The following is a 22,440-nucleotide window of genomic DNA, read 5'->3' on the forward strand; positions in this document are numbered from 1 at the left end:
TATTGATTCCCAGGCCATCAGCACCACAGTGGGTCTGCCTCCCCAGCATTGGCCCCCCTCCATGAGCTGGTCTGATTCCAGGACTCTTGCTTTTCCAAGGCAGCATTCAACCATATTGTGTTCTTCTCTATCTTGGAAAAATCACTGAACAAGTAAAATTAGGGGTGGGAGATGTTTTGCAAAAGAGACAATCACTGTGCTAGGTACTAGTGTAGTGTTTTATGAGGTTATCCTATTTCCCAACGTCTCCTGAGAGAAGAGTACTATTATCCCCATTGTTTAGTTGAGGTAAAAATGGTGCAGAAAAGTCCCAAAGGCAATGATCTAGGCTTCCAGTAGAGATAAGCCTTGCTCCAAAGCTAGTGTTCTTTCCACTCTAACATGTTGCCCTCTACTATCTTCCACTTGGTGATAGTGTACCCTAATGGCAGGAAATCTACTTGGGGGAGGAGAGAAATGGTCTCTTGGGATTTAGATTTCAAAATCTATAAATACCAAATATTGTCACCTGCTTCCCAGCTGTCGCGGTGTAACAGCTGCATCAGAAACAAACTATCTTAACAGGAGGATCCCCTACCACTCAACACCCCCCACCACTCCCACCCTCCACCCCACAAAAAACCCCAAACAAAACTGCTGCTTCTGCACCAAGGAGGGTTCCAGTCCTGTGGTGGTGTTTGAAACAATCATGAATTTTGTAAACCAGGAGTGAGATTCACTCAATACCACCACTACCGCCTTATCCGAAATGTTCCCTCTTGCCATTACTTCCTTCCACAGTCTGCACAAGAAGGAAGTAAAGACTATAGGGAGGAGCAAAAAAAAAAAGGATTGACTTCTCACTTGACTGCCAAAGTCAACTGCCTGGAACTTTCCAAAGGCTCTGAGGCTGAGCAGTGAATGCAATTACCCGTGGAATGGATGAGCTGTTGCTGTCTTTTAGGTCTCGTCAAGCATCCTCTTCAAGCATTGTCCAGCATCTGTCTGAGTTGATGAGAACGACAGACACCACAGTAAATGCTATGGCTCCCTGAACCTCCAGTCTAAACTACAACACTTCCATGCCTAAGTTCTTGCCATCAAGCCCCGCTCCTCCCCCAGCCATCCTGTGTCCTGGTGACAGATTAATCCTTCTAAAGTACTGATTTAACTCTGTCACTGCCCACTCAACAGTCTTTACTGTCTCCTCGCTGCTTATAGGGTAAACTCCAAACACCTTTGCTGGATCATTCCAGATCTTTACAACCTGTCAGGTGACTGCATACCTTTTCAGTCTTCGCTCCTGCCACTCTCCAGAGCTCTCTCCACCCCACTCAGATAGGGACAGACAGTGGTCCTGGAACTGATTTTGCACTTCCACCCTTGTCTAGAACATTCTGCCTGTCAAATCCTGTCCAGCTTATGAGGCCCAGCTCAAAGCTTCTTCCACGATCGCTCCTGTGACTCTCCACTCAGGAAGGTACATACGACTATGCATGAGACTTCTTTTCTCGTCTGGGTGTTTATGGGTCAGGGTTAGTCTACACACTGTCCCTGAATGGTGTCTGTACCCCTGAGTGAGGGCGATGTGGGGCAGAAAGGTTGACTCAGCTGTCTGTTCCTTCAGATGGAAGGGATATTTAAGTAGTCAGAAGGAAGGAACAAAGGAACAGTCAGAGGGGTAGACCCCCTCAGAGACTGCCCACTGTGAAGGCTAGCGGGGAACCACCTTCTGTGCACAAGGGCTGGTGCAGGGATCATAAAAATACGTACGGATTGCATTTTTTAAAATTTATTACAAAACAAAACTTGAATAAGCCCCAAGGGGAAAAAATTCAACTTCATTGACTGAAAAGTGTTGATAAAGAAAATTGACCCGCATTTTCATCACTAAAATGGTATATATTTCAAAAGCAGCGATGGGAAGGCAAATTTCTTTGTTTTCACCTTAAATTATGTTGACACTTGGCAGCCACATGAGATCCATGGGCCAGGGCTGCTCCTCACGGGTGTAAACCTTAGAACCTGAGTCTGGAGACGAAACTGCCTGAGACACTGTGCCCTAATAAGCTCCAGAAACGAGGAGAAAAGATTCTTCTTTGGCCTGCGGATGACCCGAGGCTTTTTTTAGCTAAGATCCTTCTATGTCAACTAGCAGATTCCCTGAGTCCTAGGACTCCGTTATCTGTCTGACCTCATCATCTAGCCTCCCTGGAGGGTAAGTACCATGTCTTAAATTCTTTTCACCATCTTCTGGTGAGGGCCCAGCACAATACCTTTTGCATAGTGGGTCATCAAGAAATTCCTGTTTATGATGATGGTGATGATGAAATAGCTTGAGAGAAAGTGACTTCACCCATGTGTGTTGAGTTTTTATTTTTTTTAAAACAGCACACCTACTTAGTGGGAGTCATACCGAGGGAATGTTCTACATTGCACACCCCTAGAATCCAGGGCTCCTGTTTCCTCCACTCACTCACCCTGCTGGACTCTCAACAGTCCCACCTGTGAACAGGTGTGGCCCCCACATAGGCATGTGCCTGCTTGTGCTCGGTATAACCTTAGAGGTTCTCAAAGGCATTGCTTGTGCAAAATATATCCTAAAAATATCTCTCCCACCGAGCTCAAGTAGGGCTCAAAATTTTCACCCTCACTTAATGTTTTGGATTAAGCAAGTAAGGACCCTGTATTAAGGAGGAAAAATATATTGTTACTATCACCTAATGACATCTTAGCTCTGATCAGTTTATCTACAAGGCCTTCCATTGCTCTGAACTCCCATGGTGTTTAGGATAGACATTTTATTTTTTACTAGGTCAGAATATATTTATTTTAAACTATTACATCATTAGCTTTTATACAAATGGGATGTGTTAAAAAAAAACGGTGAAAATATATTAAAAAACTCATATTGGCAATAAGGAATTACATTTTAGAGTTACATTTATAAAATAAAATTTCCCGGGGCCGGCCCGGTGGCGCAAGCGGTTAAGTGCGCGCGCTCCGCTGCAGCGGCCCGGGTTTGCCGGTTCAGGTCCCGGGCGCGCACCGATGCACTGCTTGGCAAGCCATGCTGTGGCAGTGTCCCATATAAAGTGGAGGAAGATGGGCACGGATGTTAACCCAGGGCCAGTCTTCCTCAGCAAAAAAAGAGGAGGATTGGCAGACATTAGCACAGGGCTGATCTCACAAAATAAATAAATAAAAAAAATAAAAATAAAAAAATAAAATTTCCCAATATAGTACAAACATATATTATTCAATATCTCTATTGTCACTGCATTCACTTTTCTCACTCTTGGGATTTCATCTCTAATCTCTTTCTCAGGTGTCTCATACGCTTATCTCCTTCATTTTTTCCATCCATCTCTCTGGTCTCCTTTTTCTCAACTATATAACCTCTAACAAATACAGACATTTTTTCAATTTCTTGAACTACACCACCCTAAGCCTACCTGCAGACCCAGTGAGATCCCTACACTCATAACTTTGATTGATATAGTCAGCTGGGCCTGCATATACTGAAAAGGACACTCCGGGCCTTAGTCCATGCATCTCCAGCAGGGCGCAAGGCAGCATGCCTGTCTGATCCACAGGTGAGTAGCGTTGGCTCTTCTAGGAGTACTACATCAGAGTCTACACAAACCCATCACTTAAAGGAGAAGCAAACATACAGAGCCTGAAAAAAGTTGGGACCAGAACCATCATGATGCCATGGTTAGCCAACTCCATAGACACATCTGGTAAGCAATTGTAGTCCATGAACCCTGTGAAATTATAAACGTGGCCTATTGAGCATAGGGCCCTTTATATTGACCCAGCTCTTGAAGATAGATATTTTATCACTGCACTCACCACAGTGTCGTGGAATGATCTCCTCCTCTGTTTGTCCAAGCCACTGTGAGCTCCTCCAGGCCATCTCCAGCACCTGATACAATGACAGCCTGGCACATAGTGGGACTTCAAAAATACTGTCGAATCAAACTGAAGCAACCTGTTCCTTAGGCAAGCCCTGGAGAGTTCTGAAAGGAGTGCCTAAAAAAGTGAGTCAAGGGATGTGGTCTCTCAGTGAGGAAATGATCCATCAAATGCACTGGCTGATTGGCGTCTGCAGGGAGTAAGAGGCCCACCAAAGACAAACTTGCTCCTGTCACAATTTGGTTAACTTTGACTAGTGGCTTGCCTGTGAAGATGGGTAGACTCTGGCTCCACTAAGATAACGAGAACTACCCTCTGAAATTAAAAAACACCCCAGGGACAGGCCCACCCATAACCTCATACTCTGATTTAGTGTTCCCCATCCCAAAGAGACTAAGCCTGCTCCTGAGGCCAGGGTCTGCATCATATGCATTTCTTGAGTTCTTAAGAGTTGAGCACAGGGTCTGGCACATATTAGGAACTAAAAAATAATAGTTACCAATTATATAGTGCTCATCATGTGCCAGATACATTCCTCTAAGCATTTTATAAGTATTAACTCATTTAATCCTCACAACTATGAGGCAGATACTATTATCATCCCCCTTTTACAGATGGGGAAACCAAGGCACACAGGAGTGTATGTAACTTGCCCAAGGTCTCACAGCTCCAGAGTCTAGGCTTTTAAATACTTTTCCTTAGTGCAGTTAAGTGGCGGTGAATGAAGAACTCTCTCCCTGCACCATATTTTTATGGCAGATTGCTTGCACCTCCTGGTACAACACTTAAAGCACCATCTCCCCCACTAGACTGTCACTAGCGCAGGGTCTTTTTTTGACTTTTATCCCCCCTCAGTTCCTAGCGCAGAGTATTACTTGCCGAGCCGCAGCAAGGCTTCCATGCGTGCCTGTGGCCACCAGGGGCCACTGTGGCCACACGTCCTCTTCCCCCTCCCTCCGGTCCTGCGCAACCAGAGAGGGGCGGAGCCAGCGTGGGCGGTGCATGCGAGACGCCCCAGGGGGAGCTATCCCGGCGGGCCGCGCGCGCGGCCGCGTTTGAATGGCCGCGAGTGGGGCTCGGCCCGGGAGCCGAGGGACGCTCTAGGCTGCCGGGCGCAGTTGGTCAGCGCCGGGGCTGGGCTGAGGCGCCGCGGTACCATGAGGCGCCGGTAAGAGACGGCCGGGTCCGTGCGAGCCCCGCGCCCGCCGGGGCAGGGCTTCTCCTCGGGCCGGGCCGCGCCCGGGGCCCACCCGCAGGCCCCGCGGCGGCGTCTGCTTGGCCGGGCCCGCGGCGGGGCGGCCGGGGTGGAGGCTCTGCCCGGCCGCGGCGGGGAGGGTCGGGGCAGCCGCCCTGGGGGTGCCCGGGCGGGCCCGAGGGTCCGGCCGACAGAGGCGTGGACGGAACGCGCTGTCACTCATTTATCTCCGGGTGGAGCCGGCATCTGCTCCTCGGGGAGAGGGAAGGACGGAACGCGGCCGAGGCGGGCTGTGGACAGGTTTTCCCCAGAGCCGCCCAGGCCCGGCCGTGGTATTTCCTTATTTTCTGACGGGTCCTTGCTTCCCTGACAGATAAGCTTTTGTCTAGCAGGACAGAAACTGGACATAACTGCATAGGAATTGCTGATTGCAACTTTAAAAACCTCATTGTATTTTCTGAAAAGTTGTTCTGTAACAGTACCTAGGCTTTTACTACGCCCTGAAATTGGCTTAAATATGGAGATAAAGAGTTGATTTGTCTTGTGGCTTGTAAAGCTCCTTGAAAAACAGAGGTGTCCATGTCAGTTTCTTTGCAGATTAAAGAAAGAACTGTCACAAATTCTGAAATAATCACCAGTTTTGCACTAACAAAAATTCTACTAGTCCACGTAATAGCTTAAACTTGTGTAAATAGTTTGTCCTGGTTTTTTTTTTTTTTTTAACCAGCTTCAGACTTGAATCAGAACTTTATACGTTGGGGATTTTACTTGGCTAATAACTAGCATTGTAATCATAACGATGGTTAATATTTATTTTGTGCTTTCTGTATGCTAAGCACTGTTTTTGAGAGCTTTGCTTTGGGACAGATACTATTATCATCCCCATTTGGCAAGGAGGCAACTGAGGCACAGAGAAGTTAAGTAACATATACAAGGTTACACAGCTAATGTAATTGGGACCCTAGCAGACTGGGTCCACGCTTCAACTATGCTAGTCTACTGCCTTCTTTATATGTGGCTCTTTTTAGTTTACAAAGAGCTTTCATTTCATTTACTTCTCTCCACTGGGGATATAATACATGTGTGAGGTGCGTTTGTGCACATACATTCACACACTATTAAATCAAGTTGTCTGCTCTTGTGGACCATACTTAAGTTTTGTACACTAAGCAAAAAATCCATTGGATATTTTAAGATAAATGGAGTTCATAAAGTTCATGTTTGTGTTGTAGTTTATAGTTTTAATTCCTTTGTATCGTTATCTGAAAGTGTAGAGAACAGTTCAGAACTTTGTATTCCTTAAAATATACTATTATATTTTAATGTTTTCACTCTGAAAACCTATTGAGTGGTTACTCTGTACTTGGAGTGATTAGACTTAACTAATAGCTCCATGACAAAAAATGAGTTTCAAAAGCAGAACCATTTAATAAGGAATCAGCACTTTACACTTATTTACAGCAGAATATTTATTTATTTATTTATTTTTTAAAGATTTTATTTATTTATTTTTCCCCCCAAAGCCCCAGTAGATAGTTGTATGTCATAGTTGCACATCCTTCTAGTTGCTGTTTGTGGGACGCGGCCTCAGCATGGCCGGAGAAGCAGTGTGTCGTGCGCGCCCGGCATCCGAACCCGGGCCGCCAGCAGCGGAGCTCGCGCACTTAACTGCTAAGGCACGGGGCCGGCCCAACAGCAGAATATTTAAATTTCATTCATCAGTTATCAAGCTTTTGATTGCCTCAATGCCCAGTGCAGTGTTAGTCCCAGTTGGCTATACAAAAGAAATGTGCCAGGGCAACGGAGCTTAGGGAGCTTAGTCTAGTTTGGGATATGAGATTAACAAAAAAATATGATACTCTTCATTAGTACAGGGGGTGTATGCTGAACTGAGCAGATCCATAAAGCTTCTGCAGAGAACCGACAATTGAAGGACGGATGTAGCCCTTTGAATAAGCATGAATGAGGAATTTTAGTGAGGAAACTGTGTTCAAAGACTTGGAATTGAGAATGAAAATGATTTTTCTAGGGAACGGTAAGTCTAGTCTATTTGGAAAGTTCCTATTGAGAAAAGGAAGATGATATGGGCAAGACTGTGAGGAGTGTTGTATGAGACATATGTCAAAGTTTAGTTTTGATATATATGTATATGAGCAGAGACAGATATGATTTGGGGAGTTTTAAAACTTTTAAATCAGTGGTTCTCAACTGGGAGTAATTTTGCCCCCTCGGGGACGTTTGGCAATGTCACAACTAGGGATGGGGGGGGAGGTGTTCCTAGCATCTAGTGGACAGATGTCCTACAATAGGACAGCCTCTCCTAAGAAATAATTACCCAGATGTCCGTGGTGCTGGGGTTGAGAAACCCTGTTTTAAGATGATTGTTTATGTGGTCAGCCTCTGCTTCTGTGTGCTGTAGATAAGTATGAATGATGAATTTTAGGATCATGAGTTCAAGCACTAGTAAAGTTGGGGAGAAGCTGGCTCAGACCTCAAGAAGGAGGCTGTTGTTGGAGTCCTGGGCGAAGGGAGAGGCTGTAAGGAGATAGGATGAGAGCAATGAGAATGGACATGTAGTGATAAAATGAGACAATTATTTAAATAGTGTTTTTTCCAAGTTTGAAAATAATGCATGTTCATTGTAGGAAATTTAGGAAATGTAGAGAAAGTGTGGGAAAAAAAAAAGTTATAAACCCCCCTAAGCAGAAAGAACAACTGTTAACATTTTCATATGGTAGTTCCTTTCAAATCTTTTTTATGCTGATAACTGTTTTCCTTTTTCTAAAACTAGGATTATACATTTTTTTCTCTATGGGTCGTTTTTTTTGACTCAGCATATCATGAGTATTTCTCATTCTTTGAAAAATGTTCTTTTTAATGGTCATAGTGTTCTTTGTTTTTTGTGTATGTTCTTTTTGCTTTGCATTCAAAAGAGAAATTTTGAAGGAAGAAATATTAGAATATGATGACTGATTAACTATAGAAAACAATGAGGGGGGCGGAAGTCAGTGTTCTCTCCAAGGTTTTGAATCTGGGAAGCTAAAAGAATGGTGGAGCTACTGAAATAAATTGGAATTCTCGAAATAATTTTCATCTTAGTATGTAAACTGCCATTCACAAAGACACGTAATGAGATTTTAATGAGGACCCTTGATGCCTATCAGCTTCCATTCTTCCGCAAACTCCTATAATTAATCTTCCCCTTTTTTTTTTTTTACTTTTTGTTTTTTGTACTAAGCTTATTTTTCAGTTCTTTCTTAGCAAGTCTTCTCTTTTCCCCTTCTTGGAAAGGTTTTTTAAAATATGTTTTCTATTAGATTACTAAATAAGGCTCAAGTTTGTTGGTCATGAATCTTTGCTTTGAGAGATCAAAGGACTAGTTTGGGTTTTTTAAATATTTTTTTTTTTCCCCCAAAGCCCCAGTAGATAGTTGTATGTCATAGGTGCACATCCTTCTAGGTGCTGTATGTGGGACGTGGCCTCAGCATGGCCGGAGAAGCGGTGCGTCGGTGCGCGCCCGGGATCCGAACCCGGGCCGCCAGCAGCAGAGCACACGCACTTAACCGCTAAGCCACGGGCCGGCCCTAGTTTGGGTTTTTTAAATGTATATATTGCCACAGTTTATAAGCAAGAGGCGAATATAACTGTTTTTGGGAGGAGGAGGAATCATCTTTAAAAATGCTTGCCCAGGGCCGGCCCAGTGGCGCAGCAGTTAAGTTCTCACGCTCCGCTTCTCTGGCCCAGGGTTGGCCGGTTTGGATCCTGGGCGCGCAGCTGCTCACCGTTCATCAAGCCATGCTGAGGCGGTGTCCCACATAGAAAAGCTACAAGCCTGCAACTGTGATACACCACTATGTACTGGGGTTTTGCGGAGAAAAAAGAAAAAAGAGGAAGATTGGCAACAGATGTTAGCTCAGGGCCAATCTTCCTGAAAAAAAAAAATACTTGCCCTGTGATGGGACGCCTCATAACATAACGGCAGTCAATATTACGTTGCTATTTCATAAGTCATTATACTTATTGGTCTATATCAGCTAATTTAGTGCTTTCTGGAAAATGTATTTAGGAAAGTAAATTTTTAAAAAAACTGTTAAACCTAATACAAATGGTACTTTTACTAAAAGCATATACTTTTCAAATTGAATAGGATATAATTTGACTTTACTGGATTCAGATGCTGTGTTTACTACTTTGTGCTCATCTCCAAGTATCTTCTCACTAACAGCTAATATCCATTAACTTTGGAGAAGTTTTGTATTTCCTATCTTTGTTCTTGGGACATGATGAGAGTCAAGATGGGAGAAGGGGTCTTCTGAAAGGTCCTCCCAGTTTTCCTGCCTATAACCACCTCTCTCTCCTTCAGTTTTACACATTGTCTGCAATTCTTTTTGCCTTGAACAAGTCACCCAGGAACCTGCCACCTGTGTATGAGTCATGAATGCCCATTCTAGCATCTCTTCTTCTTGCTAGTATAGTCTTAAAACAGGAAACTTGATCTTATATGGGAAAGGCACTAACACTGGAAGTCACAGTTCTAAGCCTGGCTCTCCTACTAGTAACTGACTGTTCTTGGGCAAATCCCTTAATCTCATCTGTAAATTGAAATTATCTCCAAGGTCATTTCCAACTCTAAGAGTCTGTGAATATGTGAAGTATTTACTTTTCAAGGTTAATTACCTCTGGAGAGACTATTAGTCTTTCATATCTTAGTGTGAATTAATCATAGATGATTTCTTCTAAAGGCATTTGTGAAAGCTGCTCCCACATAATAGGACTGGGGGAGGAATTTTAGAATGGAATTTAAGTGCCGCTAGAATATAAGCTCCAGGAGGGCAGGGATCTTTGTTTTCTTCGCTGATGTTTCCCCAGTGCCCAGAATGGTAATTAGCCTGTCACATGTACTTAGTATTTGTTGAATGAGTGAAAGGATGAAGGAATGGGTTGTTGTGGAGGAAAGACAAGCTTTTTGGAGTACTTGCACAGATGCTCTGAGTACCTTGAAAGAACTGAGAATACAAACCAACCTGATGACAACCCAGTCATTCCTACAATATAAAAAATACTTACTAGTGGTAGTAAAATGTTCATTGTTCACTTGGCTGCCTTTCAGAACTACTAAGTACTTATTGCCCTGACTGCCCCTTATACTCACAAAGTACAGTTTTGTCCCTCAGCAGATCTTACTTTAGTGCCAGCTTGACTTTTCAGTGTGCCTTTTATTCTTTTTTTAAAAAAATTTATTCAATTTATTTAAACTAAAAAAAAGAAAAAACAACAGTTCACCCATTTCTCCCCCTGCCTCCCCCATCCTCTGCCTCTTGTAACCACCAATCTACCAATCTGTTCTCTGTATCTATGAGGTTGGGTTTTTTTAAATTAATTTTTTTAGATTCTACATATAAGAGAGATCATACAGTATTTGTCTTTCCCTGTCTGATTTATTTCACTTAATGTAATGCCGTTGAGGTCCATCCATTGTAAATGGCAAGATTTCATTCGTTTTTACGGCTGAATAATATTCCATTGTGTGTGTGTGTGTGTGTGTGTGTGTGTGTGTGTGTGTATACACCACAATTTCTTTATTCATTCTTCCATTGATGGACACTTAGGTTGTTTCCATATCTTGGCTATTGTAAATAATGATGCAATGAACATGAGGGTGCATGTATCTTTTTAAATTAGTGTTTTCATTTTCATCAGATAAATACTCAGAAGTGGAATTGGTGGATCATATGCTAGTTCTACTTTTAATTTTTTGAAGACCCTCCATATTGTTTTCCATAGTGGTTGCACCAATTTACATTCCCACCAACAGGGCACGGGGCACAAGTGTTCCCTTTTCTCCACATCCTTGTCAGCGCTTGTTATTTCTTCTCTTTTTGATAATAGCCATTCTAACCAGTGTGAGATGATATTTCATTGTGTTTTTTTGTTTGTTTATTTTTTATGAGGAAGACTGGCCCTGGGCTAACATCTGTTGCCAACCCTCCTTTCTTTTTGTTTAAGGAAGATTGGCCCTGAGCTCACATCTGTGCCCATCTTCCTCTATTTTGTATGTGGGTTTCCACCACAGCATAGCTTGATGAGTGGTGTAGGTCTGTGCCCAGGATCCGAACCTGCGAACCCCGGGCTGCCAAAGTGGGGTGCACTGGACTTAACCACTATGCCACTGGGCCAGCCCCTCATTGTACTTTTGATTCTCATTTCCCTGATGATTAATGATGTTGAGCATCTTTTCATGTACCTGTTGGCCATCTGTGTGTCTTCTTTGGAAAAATGTCTGTTCAGATCTTCTGCCCAATTTTTTAATCAGATTGTTTGTTGTTTTTGCTATTGAGTTGTAAAACTTCTTTATGTATTTTGGATATTAGCCTCTTATCAGATAAATGATTTGCAGTTATTTTCTCCCATTCAGTAGATTGCCTTTTCATTTTGTTGATGGTTTTCTTTGCTGTGTGGAAGCTTTTTAGTTTGATATAGTCCCATTTGTTTATTTTTGCCTTTGTTGCTTTTGCTTTTGGTGTCAGATTCAAAAAATCATCACCAAGACCTATGTCAAAGAGCTTACTGCCTATGTTTTCTTCTAGGAGTTTTATGGTTTCAGGTTTTATGTTCAAGTCTTTAAGCTAAACATTTTGAGTTAATTTTTGTGCATGGTGTAAGATAGTGGTCCAGTTTCATTCTTTTGCATATGGCTGCCCAATTTTCCCAACAACATTTGTTGAAGAGACTATCCTTTCCCACATTGTATATTCTTGGCTCCTTTGTCGTAAATTAATTGACCACATATGCGTGGATTTATTTCTGGTTTCTCTTGTGTTCCATTGATCTATGGTCTGTTTTGATGCCAATATCATACTTTTTTTTTTTTTTTTTGAGGAAGATCAGCCCTGAGCTAACAGCTATTGCCAGCCCTCCTCCTTTTTTTCCCCAAAGCCCCAGTAGATAGTTGCATGTCATAGCTGCACATCCTTCTAGTTGCTGTATGTGGGACGTGGCCTCAGCATGGCCAGAGAAGTGGTGCGTCGGTGCGCGCCTGGGATCCAAACCCAGGCCGCCAGTGGTGGAGCGTGCGCACTTAACCGCTAAGCCACGGGGCTGGCCCATACCATACTATTTTAATTACTATAACTTTGTAATATATTTTGAAATCGGTAAGCCTGATGCTTCCAGATTTGTCCTTTCTCAAAATTGCTTTGGCTATTTTAGCATGGTTTGTTCTATTTCTGTGAAAAATACTATTGGAATTTTGATAGGGATTGCATTGAATCTGTATGTTACTTTGGGTAGAATGGACATTTTAACAATATTAATTCTTTCAATCCGTGAGCGCAGAATATCTTTCCATTTATTTATGTCTTCTTCAATTTCTTTCATTAACGTCATGTAGTTTCCAATATACAGATCTTTCACTTCCTTGGTTAAATTTATTCCTAGGTATTTTATTCTCTTTGATGCAATTGTAAATGGGACTGTTTTCTTAATTTCTCTTTCTGATCATTCATTATTAGCGTAAAGAAATGCAACAGATTTTTGTGTGTTTTGTATCCTACAGCTTTATTGAATTTGTTTATTAGTTTTAACAGTTTTTTGATGGAGTCTTTAGGGTTTTCTATATGTAATATCATGTCATCTGCAAACAGTGGCAGTTTTACTTCTTCTCTTCCAATTTGGATGCCTTTTATTTCTTTTTCTTGCCTAATTGCTCTGGCTAGGACTTCCAGTACTATGTTGAATAAAAGTGGCAAGAGGAGACATCCTTGTCTTTTTCCTGGTCTTAGAGGAAAGGTTTCAGCTTTTCACTGTTGAGTATGTTGTTAGCTGTGGGCTTGTTGCCTTTTACTCTTATTTGCAAAAACCTAAGCCCTGCCTATTCCCTATACCACTTAATAGCATCATTAACAGTATGTTTAGTATTGTAGCAAAAATAAATCATAGGTATTGATTAATATTTGGCCCTTCATCTATGGAGGATTCATGGCACATTATTTGGAAACCAGTACTCTTGGCCTTCCTCTTCCAGTCATCCTAATTCTGAAACTGCCATATAAAATAATCTTCAAGAATAGTTTTTAATCATGTGATTCCTATATAATCTCAATAAGTCTATTTTGTCTACAAAATAAAGTCCAGATTCCTGACCTAGCATTCAGGGACTTCTGCCTTTTAGCCAATCTACCTTTCTAGTCTGTTTCCCTGACAGTGACCTGGACTCAATAGCTATTTAATTACTGACTAGTGAGTATAGTTAATAATGAAACAAAAAGCACAATTATTCTCACCTAGAAAGTATGTTTCCAGATAAGGAAGGGCTGGCAGACTATTTCTCAAGGAGCCTGCATAGGATGGCATTCATTATTTGGATGAATTATTAATTTACTGGAAAATATCAGGGACAAGAATCCTTAAAAATCCATGTAAATAATTTTTTCTCTCCTTGTTGCCAGACCTATTTGGAAACTAAGTAGTCAGGAGGAAATTGTGTCTATATTTAGTGGCATGAATTGACTACTTAGTGAGACGGACTACATCATTCTTTGCCCACAACTTTGCTTGGATGGTTTGTCAGTCTGGATGGGGATATTTTGCAGTAACAAATAACCCCCAAATTTCAGTGGCTTAAAATAACAGAAGTTTATTTCTCCTCAATTTATGTTGCATATGAGTTGTCAGGGGGCTCTGCTCTGTTGTCCTTGCTCAGGATGTGGACAGATGGAACCTTAACCTCTGGCCTATTGCTGGTTACCGTGATAGAAGGAAGGTAATAAGAGAGAATCACACAAAGTGGCTCTTAAAGATTTCTGTTTATATTTCATTGGCCAGAGCAAGTCACATGACCATGCCTAACTTCAAGATGATGGGCAAGTATAAATCTGTGTATCTGAAAGAGAACTGGAATATCATGGCACAGTTTTAATGTTTACCACAGTTAGGCACTCTCCCATTGATGTTTTTAAATATTTTGTTACTGTTCTCTCCTGGCTGACCATTATCTTTCATGATACACATAGTCTTTCTTGAGATATGTTACTTCATTCATCAGCTATTTGTTAAGTACCCACTATATGCCAGGCACTATTCTAGATACAATGAACGTGGTTTCTGCTCTCATGGAGCTCTCAGTCTAGTGGGAAGACACAGACAATAAGCAAATAAACTAATTTCAGCTAGTGATAAAGGGAAAAAAATATAAGGTGCTGCTATAGAGAATAATTGGAAATGAGGGTAGGGTTATTCTTGATTGGGTGTTCAGAGAAATCCTCTTGAGTGAGTGACGTCTGAACTGAGAAGCAGCAGCCCTGAGAGTATGTGGGAGAAATATTTTAAGCAGAAGGAATGGCTTGGCCACAAAATGGAAATAAGCTTGGCATATTTAAGGACAAAGGGCCGGTGTGGCTGGAGCATTTAGGAGGAAACCGATATTATAGTCCAAGGGAGAGATGATGGTAGTTTGGTCTAGGATGGCAGTAATGGAAATGGAAATAAACAGATAGTTTGGGAATATATTATAAACATGGAGTCAATGGATTAGATGTAGGGAATTTAGGAAAAGATAAATCAAGGATGAATCCTTTAGGGCTTGAACAACTGGGAGGATAGTGATCTGTTTACTGAGTTAGGAACAGTTGGGGGGAGCAGACTTGAGAGAGTGGATATTAAGGGTTCTATTTTCAATATGTTAAGTTCCATAATAGATTACTGTTAGACATTGATGTGGAGCTGCCTTTTAGGTAGTTGGAAATATGAGTCCAAAGTTTAGGCAAAACATTGAGATAAGCAATTTTTTTAAAATGAGGTTAATGTGTTAAATTTGATTATAGTTAAATCTTGGACCTGGGAGTCATACCTCCTTAAGGCAGTGTATGATTCCTCTGCTGGAGAAGGGAGTACTTCCTAAGAGAAGGGGGGCATTTTTAAACTTCACTATGTATACTGATTTCAACCCAGGAGATACAGTGTAACAAACCACTGTAACTGACAGGCATGTGCAGTAATCCTCATAAGCACTGGAGTATAAAAAGGATTGAGAACCATTGTTATAAAAAGACTCCAGCATCATCTTTTGTTGATTTATTTGTTTAGTTCTCAAAAGGCAATCTACCCTTATTTTCAAGGTCTTAGAGTATATCTCACTCTGTTGACTTCAGGTACTGCCAAAATTAGGCACAAGTATTATAGATTGGTAACTTTAGTCCAAATTATGAAGATAGAGTGTTAAAATTAGTTTATATTAGCTTGCCTTTTGAGAGTTGTATCTTATTGATATATCTTTTCATATATAATCTATCCTGAAAGCATCAGAAATACCTTTAATAGCTAAACAAGGAGTCAAGTATATATATATTTCCATTTCTGAGTTTAAGAAGACAATTAGAAAGGATTAGAGTATTTTTCCTCTTCGTGAATATTTTCAGAAAAATACTAGAATATTCTAACAGGGAAAGTAAGAAATATTCACCAGAACATGCTAAGATAATCTTCTACTTCGCTTAAGAAACCCTGTCTGGGCCTGCCCCGTGGCTTGGCTGTTAAGTGCGTGTGCTCCGCTGCTGGTGGCCCGGGTTTGGATCCTGGGCGCGCACCGAGGCACCGCTTCTCCAGCCATGCTGAGGCCGAGTCCCACATACAGCAACTAGAAGGATGTGCAGCTATGACATACAACTATCTACTATGGCTTTGGGGGGAAAAAAATAAAATCTTTGGGAAAAAAAAAAAAGAAACCCTGTCTTCCCAAAGATTCAGGTGTTTGTCTAGCCATTTAAGAAGAAATGTATATTATATTATTAATACATTTTAATTTAGTTAAAACATAATATTTGCATTTGATGCTAAATTCAAAAAGTCTATAAAAGGGAGAAGTCTCCCTCTTACCTCATTTCCCAGCCACATATATCCTCTGTCTAGCTGTGGCTTTTGTCCCCAGTTTCTTGTGTATCCTTCCAAAGATACTGCGTGAATATATAAGCAGTCACTCACATACACATTTTATTTTTACCTAAGTGGTAGCATACTGTCTTGCACCTTGTCGTTGGCCCCCACCCCCAGCCGTTTTCCAGGATGAGGCGTAAGGCCACTGAGAAAATTATCTGTAGATCCGAAACTACTGATAAGGTCGTGATAAACAACCACCTAGCTCTCAGAATTTAGCTAATTTCATTTTCCCATTATTAATCCCAATTCCTTAATGTAGTATACTCAGTGGACTTCATCATTAAAACTGAGGAAGAGGTGGTAGGAATGGTAATTCCCACTTAGCATTAATTATGTAGTTTTTATTTCAGGGTGACTTAGTCATAAGAGAGTTGGAATTCAGTTTGGTCTAATTGATTGAAATGATGTATCATCATAATGTACCCACTGAATCTCCAGAAATCTATATTTCATGCTTGACCTGCCTTTCTGAATTTGACATTATTTCTCAAACCAGCTTTCCATGAGAAACTGAATTAACAGAAGGTGGTGTGATGAATCATTCAGCAAATAAAAAAGCCCTCTGGGTTTATTCCAGGTACTAGCGGTTTTGAGTTGTTCTGAGCATGGAATCACAATAAAGGGACTTAGTTTTATGATTTTGAATAATTAATGATATCAGGCTCTGATAACTTGGTAAATCCATTTCCTCAATAAGAATAAACCTAGCAAATACACTAGACTATCCAGGTAACTTGATGAGGCATCCTTTCCCTGGACGGTGCATAAGTGAGCACTGCCTGTATTTGTTTCTCTGCTTCTTTTTCTTCTTCTTCGCTGTTGTTCACCTCCTCCCCCCCATCCATGCCCTATCTAACTGACACATTCTTTCAAAATGTTCACCTTCAATCAGATTAGACTCTAGAAGGGATTAAAAGCCTCCAAACAAAACTAAACAAGTCAATAGAATGTATCATTACTGTACCAGTGTAATAGTATCTCATATAGTTTTAAAAAAGCATGGTTAACATACCATTAACTTTGTCACTTTTTGTGTACAAGTGTTTGCTGCCTTTGTAACTACCTCACCCCCGCCCAAATATACCTGAGAAAGGAATGTCACACTTAGGGAATCATGTAATCTTTTTTTGAATCTAGCTTAACACTAAAGTATGTTTTTATAAGTTCTTGTAATAAATTGTACCTGTGCTACACTCGGTCACATCATCTGTTCAGCCCAACATTTTTGAACCTTCTTTTTGTAATAGTTATGAAAATAAACTTTACACATTGATTAAAATTTAGTGAAACACTCATTGAGAATCGCTGGGCAAAGCTTACTGGACTAGAAGCTATTACTCTGTAAAATGACTCTAAATATCTTTGCTTTAAACCACTCTCTTCTATTTCATAGTTTAACTCAAAAGGCAGTTTTTTCCCCTAAGCTCTTAGATAAATCATCAGAGATATTGCCATGCTTAACATGTATTATAATTACTTGTTCGTGTTTCTCCCACTGTCAACTTAGTGGTGATGGTGAGAATTTGACAATAGGAAAGGTTGGAAATGTTAAGGGTACGAGCAGGAATGAGGGAGGAAACTACCAGTTGCTATGATGTAGCTGTATGTAACACCAAGAATTCTACCTTAAAATGATTCAGATCACTGAATTTTATAATTTTACAATTATGTCGTGTTCCTTTACATAATTTTTGTGTTTCAAGGCTTAAGAAACTTTACCATTTCCTATTAGTGTATTGTCCTATGTTAAAAAAAATTTAATTCTCTTATTTAAAATGTAAAATTTTTACTGTAGAAAATTGATACAGAAAAATAAGCCAAAGAAATAATCCAACCTTAATACTGTAGGAAAATAAACAGGAAAAAAAAGGATTCAACTGGAAGACTACTCTTTAGAAGGAACATTTTTTTCCCCTGTGCTACATGTGCACAAACACAGAAACACATAACAAATTTAGGAACTGGTATTAAAATTTGCTGACACCATGAATCATGTTTCTTGCACCAACGGCTTACCTGCTTCATTAGTGATGTTTATGTATAACTTAATGATAGCTACAAAGTAATTAACCATGTACCAGACTTTGTGGTAAATGCATTATTTTATTTAATCCTCACAACACTATTGTGAAAATAGAAGTTAAGTAACTTGCCTAAGATCACGTAACTAGTAAATGGTTTTTTTGTGTGTGTGTGTGAGGAAGATCAGCCCTGAGCTAACATCTGTGCTAATCGTCCTCTTTTTGCTAAGGAAGACCGGCTCTGAGCTAACGTCTATTGCAAATCCTCCTCCTTTTTTTCCCCCAAAGCCCCAGTAGATAGTTGTATGTCATAGTTGCACATCCTTCTAGTTGCTGTATGTGGGACACGGCCTCAGCATGGCTGGAGAAGCGGTGCGTTGGTGCGCGCCTGGGATCCGAACCCGGGCCGCCAGTAGCGGAGCGCGCGCACTTAACCGCTAAGCCACGGGGCCAGCCCCTAGTAAATGGTTTTAAAGCAGGACTCAAACCCAGGAAGTCTGACTCCAGGATTTGTGTGTCCCTGTTACAACATACTGCTTAGTCCTTTCAATTTAATCATATAAGAAAAGTACAACTTCATATTAAATCTTTCAAAAGCAAACAAAAACATGGTGTTTATTGTCTCTCAAATTTTCAAAGGTGAAAGATTGATAACAGAATCTTCTGTTTTCAAAGGTGCTGATAGTGGTCATTCTCTACCTCTATTGGGAGGAGTCTGGATCTAGGGGGCAGCTGTCCATCCTTGCCACATTTGCCAAACTTATGTAGTTACCCAGTTTAGTAAATATAATAATTTAAAATAGGAGTTTAAAAACATTGTTTATATGAAAACTAATTGCAATGGTTTGGATAGACTCAATGAGGGCAGGTGACCCAAAAACTTTGTCAAATCCGGTGTAGGTTAGAAAGCTAAAGATAAATTAAGTAAAACTATAACCATTTAGGAGTTTGCGCTGGTAAGGCTTTGTTGAGTATCATTAAGTTCTTGAGCCACCTTAAAGAAACCCAAAATAGAAGTCATAGATGATGCATATGCATTATTTTTAGATTTTAAATTAAAATGTTTAAGGTACACATGTGCAGGGCCGGCCCCGTGGCTTAGCGGTTAAGTGCGCACGCTCTGCTACTGGCGGCCCAGGTTCAGATCCCTGGCGCGCACCGATGCACCGCTTCTCCGGCCACGCTGAGGCCGTGTCCCACATACAGCAACTAGAAGGATGTGCAGCTGCGACATACAACTATCTACTGGGGCTTTGGGGGACAAAAAAGAGGAGAATTGGCAATAGATGTTAGCTAAGAGCCGGTCTTCCTCAGCAAAAAAAAAAAAAAAAAGAGGAGGATTAGCATGGATGTTAGCTCAGGGCTGATCTTCCTCACAAAAAAAAATAAAAAAAAAATAAGGTACACATGTGCATCTCTCTCTTTTTTAATGAATCCTCATTTTAAATGATTTTTTTTTTTTGACGAACCACCTCTCCTAGTCACATTATGTGAAAGGGCTTTTACCATATATTTGAAGAGCTCTATAGTCATATATTTTTGTGTGTGTGTGTGAGGAAGATCAGTCCTGAGCTAACATCCATGCCAATCCTTCCTCTTTTTGCTGAGGAAGACTGGCCCTGGGCTAACAACTGTGCCTGTCTTCCTCGCCTTTATATGGCACACTGCCACAGCATGGCCTGACAAGTGGTGCCTCGCTGGGCGCCCAGGATCCAAACCCGGGCCGCCAGCAGCAGAGTGCGCACACTTAACTGCTACGCCACAGGGCCGGCCCTTATAATCATATTTTTTAACCCAGTAATATGCTTATCCAAAGGAAATAATCAGATATGTACAATATTTATATATATGGATGTTCATCAAAGTATTTTCTGTAATAGCAAAAATAAAAATAGACAGCATCCATATGATAAAATGTATTCATTTAAATACTTTTCAAAAAGACTTTTTAATATGTGGGAAAATATAATGTTAATGATAAAATGCAGCATAGAAAACTAAACTGCAGGAGAGGAAAAGCACCAGACTATTGTTGGTGATTGTATTACTGGTGATTTTAAATTTTAATTTAATTTATTTTTAAAGTAAGTGATACAAAGTAAAGGGAGCATAAAGTAAAAGGTTTCACGCCTGTTCCCCAGCTTTGCGCTTCTGTGGAGACATGGAGTGTTTGTTAGAATATTCTAAAGTGAGCGAGAGAATTTTTATACTTTTTTTTTTTTTTCTTTTTCTTTTATGCAGCACACTTTCTTCTGCCCCCAAATCCAGGGGTATGGACTGAGAGAGAAAGAGGGACAGGGCATAGTCTTCATGCAGACATCTCTTTTGTTTTTGTCTCTTTTCCCCTTCCCAGACTTTTTTTTTTTTTATTTTTCCCCCAAAACCCCAGTAGATAGTTGTATGTCATAGCTGTACATCCTTCTAGTTGCTGTATGTGGGACACGGCCTCAGCATGACCGGAGAAGCGGTGCGTGGGTGCGAGCCCGGGATCTGAACCCGGGCCGCCAGCAGCGGAGTGCACGCACTTAACCGCTAAGCCACGAGGCCGGCCCATCCCAGACTTTACATTATAAGACAAAGTTGACTGCATCTGCAGTCATTAGAGGAAATACTATCTCTAGCCCAAAGAGCAAGGACGTGCCATTTTAACTATATCATTGCAGAACACTGCTATATGTATATCCCATAAATAAGCTTTGCTTATTGAAGTGTCTTACATTTAGACCCTCAATTATTTGTTGATTGTTAAAGTCCTAAACTGTATGATATTAACTAAGTGCTGCAAAAAGGTGGTGAAGGAAGAGATCATTGAAGACAGGAATCAAGAAATGCTTCAGAGGGCCGACCCCATGGGGTAGTGGTTAAGTGCTCACACTCTGCTACTGGCGGCCTGGGTTCGGATCCCCGGCGCGCACCGATGCACTGCTTGTCAGGCCATGCTGTGGTGGCGTCCCATATAAAGTGGAGGAAGTCGGGCACAGATGTTAGCCCAGGGCTGGTCTTCCTCAGCAAAAAGAGGATTAGCATGGATGTTAGCTCAGGGCTGATCTTCCTCACAAAAAAATAAAGAAAGAAAGAAATGCTTCAGAGAGGAAGATTTGAACTCAGTCATTATGGTCAGAGAGGCTGTGATGAAATGGAAAGGAGGGAGAAGGACATTTCAAGGAGAGGAAACATGTTGTTTCTATAAAAATGAAACATCAGGAGAGGCAGGAAGTATTAATAGTAAAGGTTTAATGAGACCTAATCTTACAAAGTATACTTTCTGTGTTCAAGGATGCTTACAGTGAGTTTAGGAGTCCCCACCTTTTTCCCTCTGTTTCCTTTTGTGAAAGCTTTAATGTGGTTAGTTTCTTAAGTTTTTGCCATCTTCTCATAAACTAACTCCCTTGATCTCTCTATGAAGTTCCAGTGTTGGTGCTCTGCTTTCTCTCCCCAAAGTTTGCCTACTACTGTGAAATCACTTTGATCACTCAAAATATTCTCTGCTTAAGTTTTAACAGTTTGATAATTATTTACCCCCCATTCTCCTTATCCTAGTTCCTCCTCTATTTAAAAAAAAAAAAATTGGGGGAGGCAGGCCCAGTGACGTAGTGGTTAAGTTCGTGTGCTCTACTTTGGTGGCCTGGGGTTCACAGGTTCAGATCCTGGGCACAGACCGATGCACTGCTTGTCAAGCCATGCTGTGGTGGCATCCCATATAAAGTAGAGGAAGATGGGCACGGATGTTAGCCCAGGGCTGGTCATCCTCAGCAAACAGTGGGGGATTGGCAACGGATGTTAGCTCAGGGCTAATCTTCCTCACACACAAAAAAAATAATAAAAAATAAATTAATTAAAAAAAAACAATTTTATTGTCTGCAGCTTTCCTTATTCTTTTGGAGTGTCGCAGGGTAAATACACAAACATCTTCACTATTATAGTTGAGGAAAATGAGGCTCAGCCATTTCCAAGGTCACATAGCTAGTGGGAAAGTGGGAAAGCTGGGAATTTGAACGTGGGTCTGTTTCACCTAATCTTTTAGCTACACTAGCCTTAAAGATTGGATGAGTCTTTAATTTTTTACCCAGGTAGTGCATTGTGATACCTACTGCATAGTGAGCAGAAAGCTTTACCGAGAGCTGGGAGAGGCAGGAGGAGCCTGGAGGCTTTTGCAGATTAAGCTTTTAACTCCCACCAGCCTGCGAGTGAGAGCACACACCCCACGTCATTGCACGCAGAGAGCGCTGAGGGCATCTCCCATCCTTAAGGCCAGACTCAGCTCACATGGATGAGCAGAACAAGGAGAAAGCCAGAAGGGCTGGCCTTAATAATCACTAATTAAAACAGGTATATATTCCATATGCTTTGAGGAACATTTCTGGAACTTCTAGGACTGAAGGGTGGACCAATTTC

General features: G+C 41.1%; 1 protein-coding gene across 2 annotated transcripts in view; it reads left to right on the forward strand.

The window, feature by feature from the left end:
* The first annotated feature begins 4,954 nt into the window (after nucleotides 1-4,954).
* The window catches only part of KATNBL1 (katanin regulatory subunit B1 like 1), a 45,178-nt gene continuing 27,692 nt past the window's right edge, over nucleotides 4,955-22,440 (forward strand). Inside the window, exons 1-2 of one of the 2 annotated variants that reach the window (XM_058541156.1) lie at nucleotides 4,955-5,065; nucleotides 6,962-7,127. The gene's annotated coding sequence lies outside the window, so the exon portion shown is untranslated. The remainder of the gene's footprint in view (nucleotides 5,066-6,961; nucleotides 7,128-22,440) is intronic. The other variant, XM_058541155.1, reaches the window with a different exon arrangement.

The sequence above is a fragment of the Diceros bicornis genome, chromosome 5, assembly GCF_020826845.1.
Source record: "Diceros bicornis minor isolate mBicDic1 chromosome 5, mDicBic1.mat.cur, whole genome shotgun sequence".
NCBI classification, from domain to species: domain Eukaryota; kingdom Metazoa; phylum Chordata; class Mammalia; order Perissodactyla; family Rhinocerotidae; genus Diceros; species Diceros bicornis.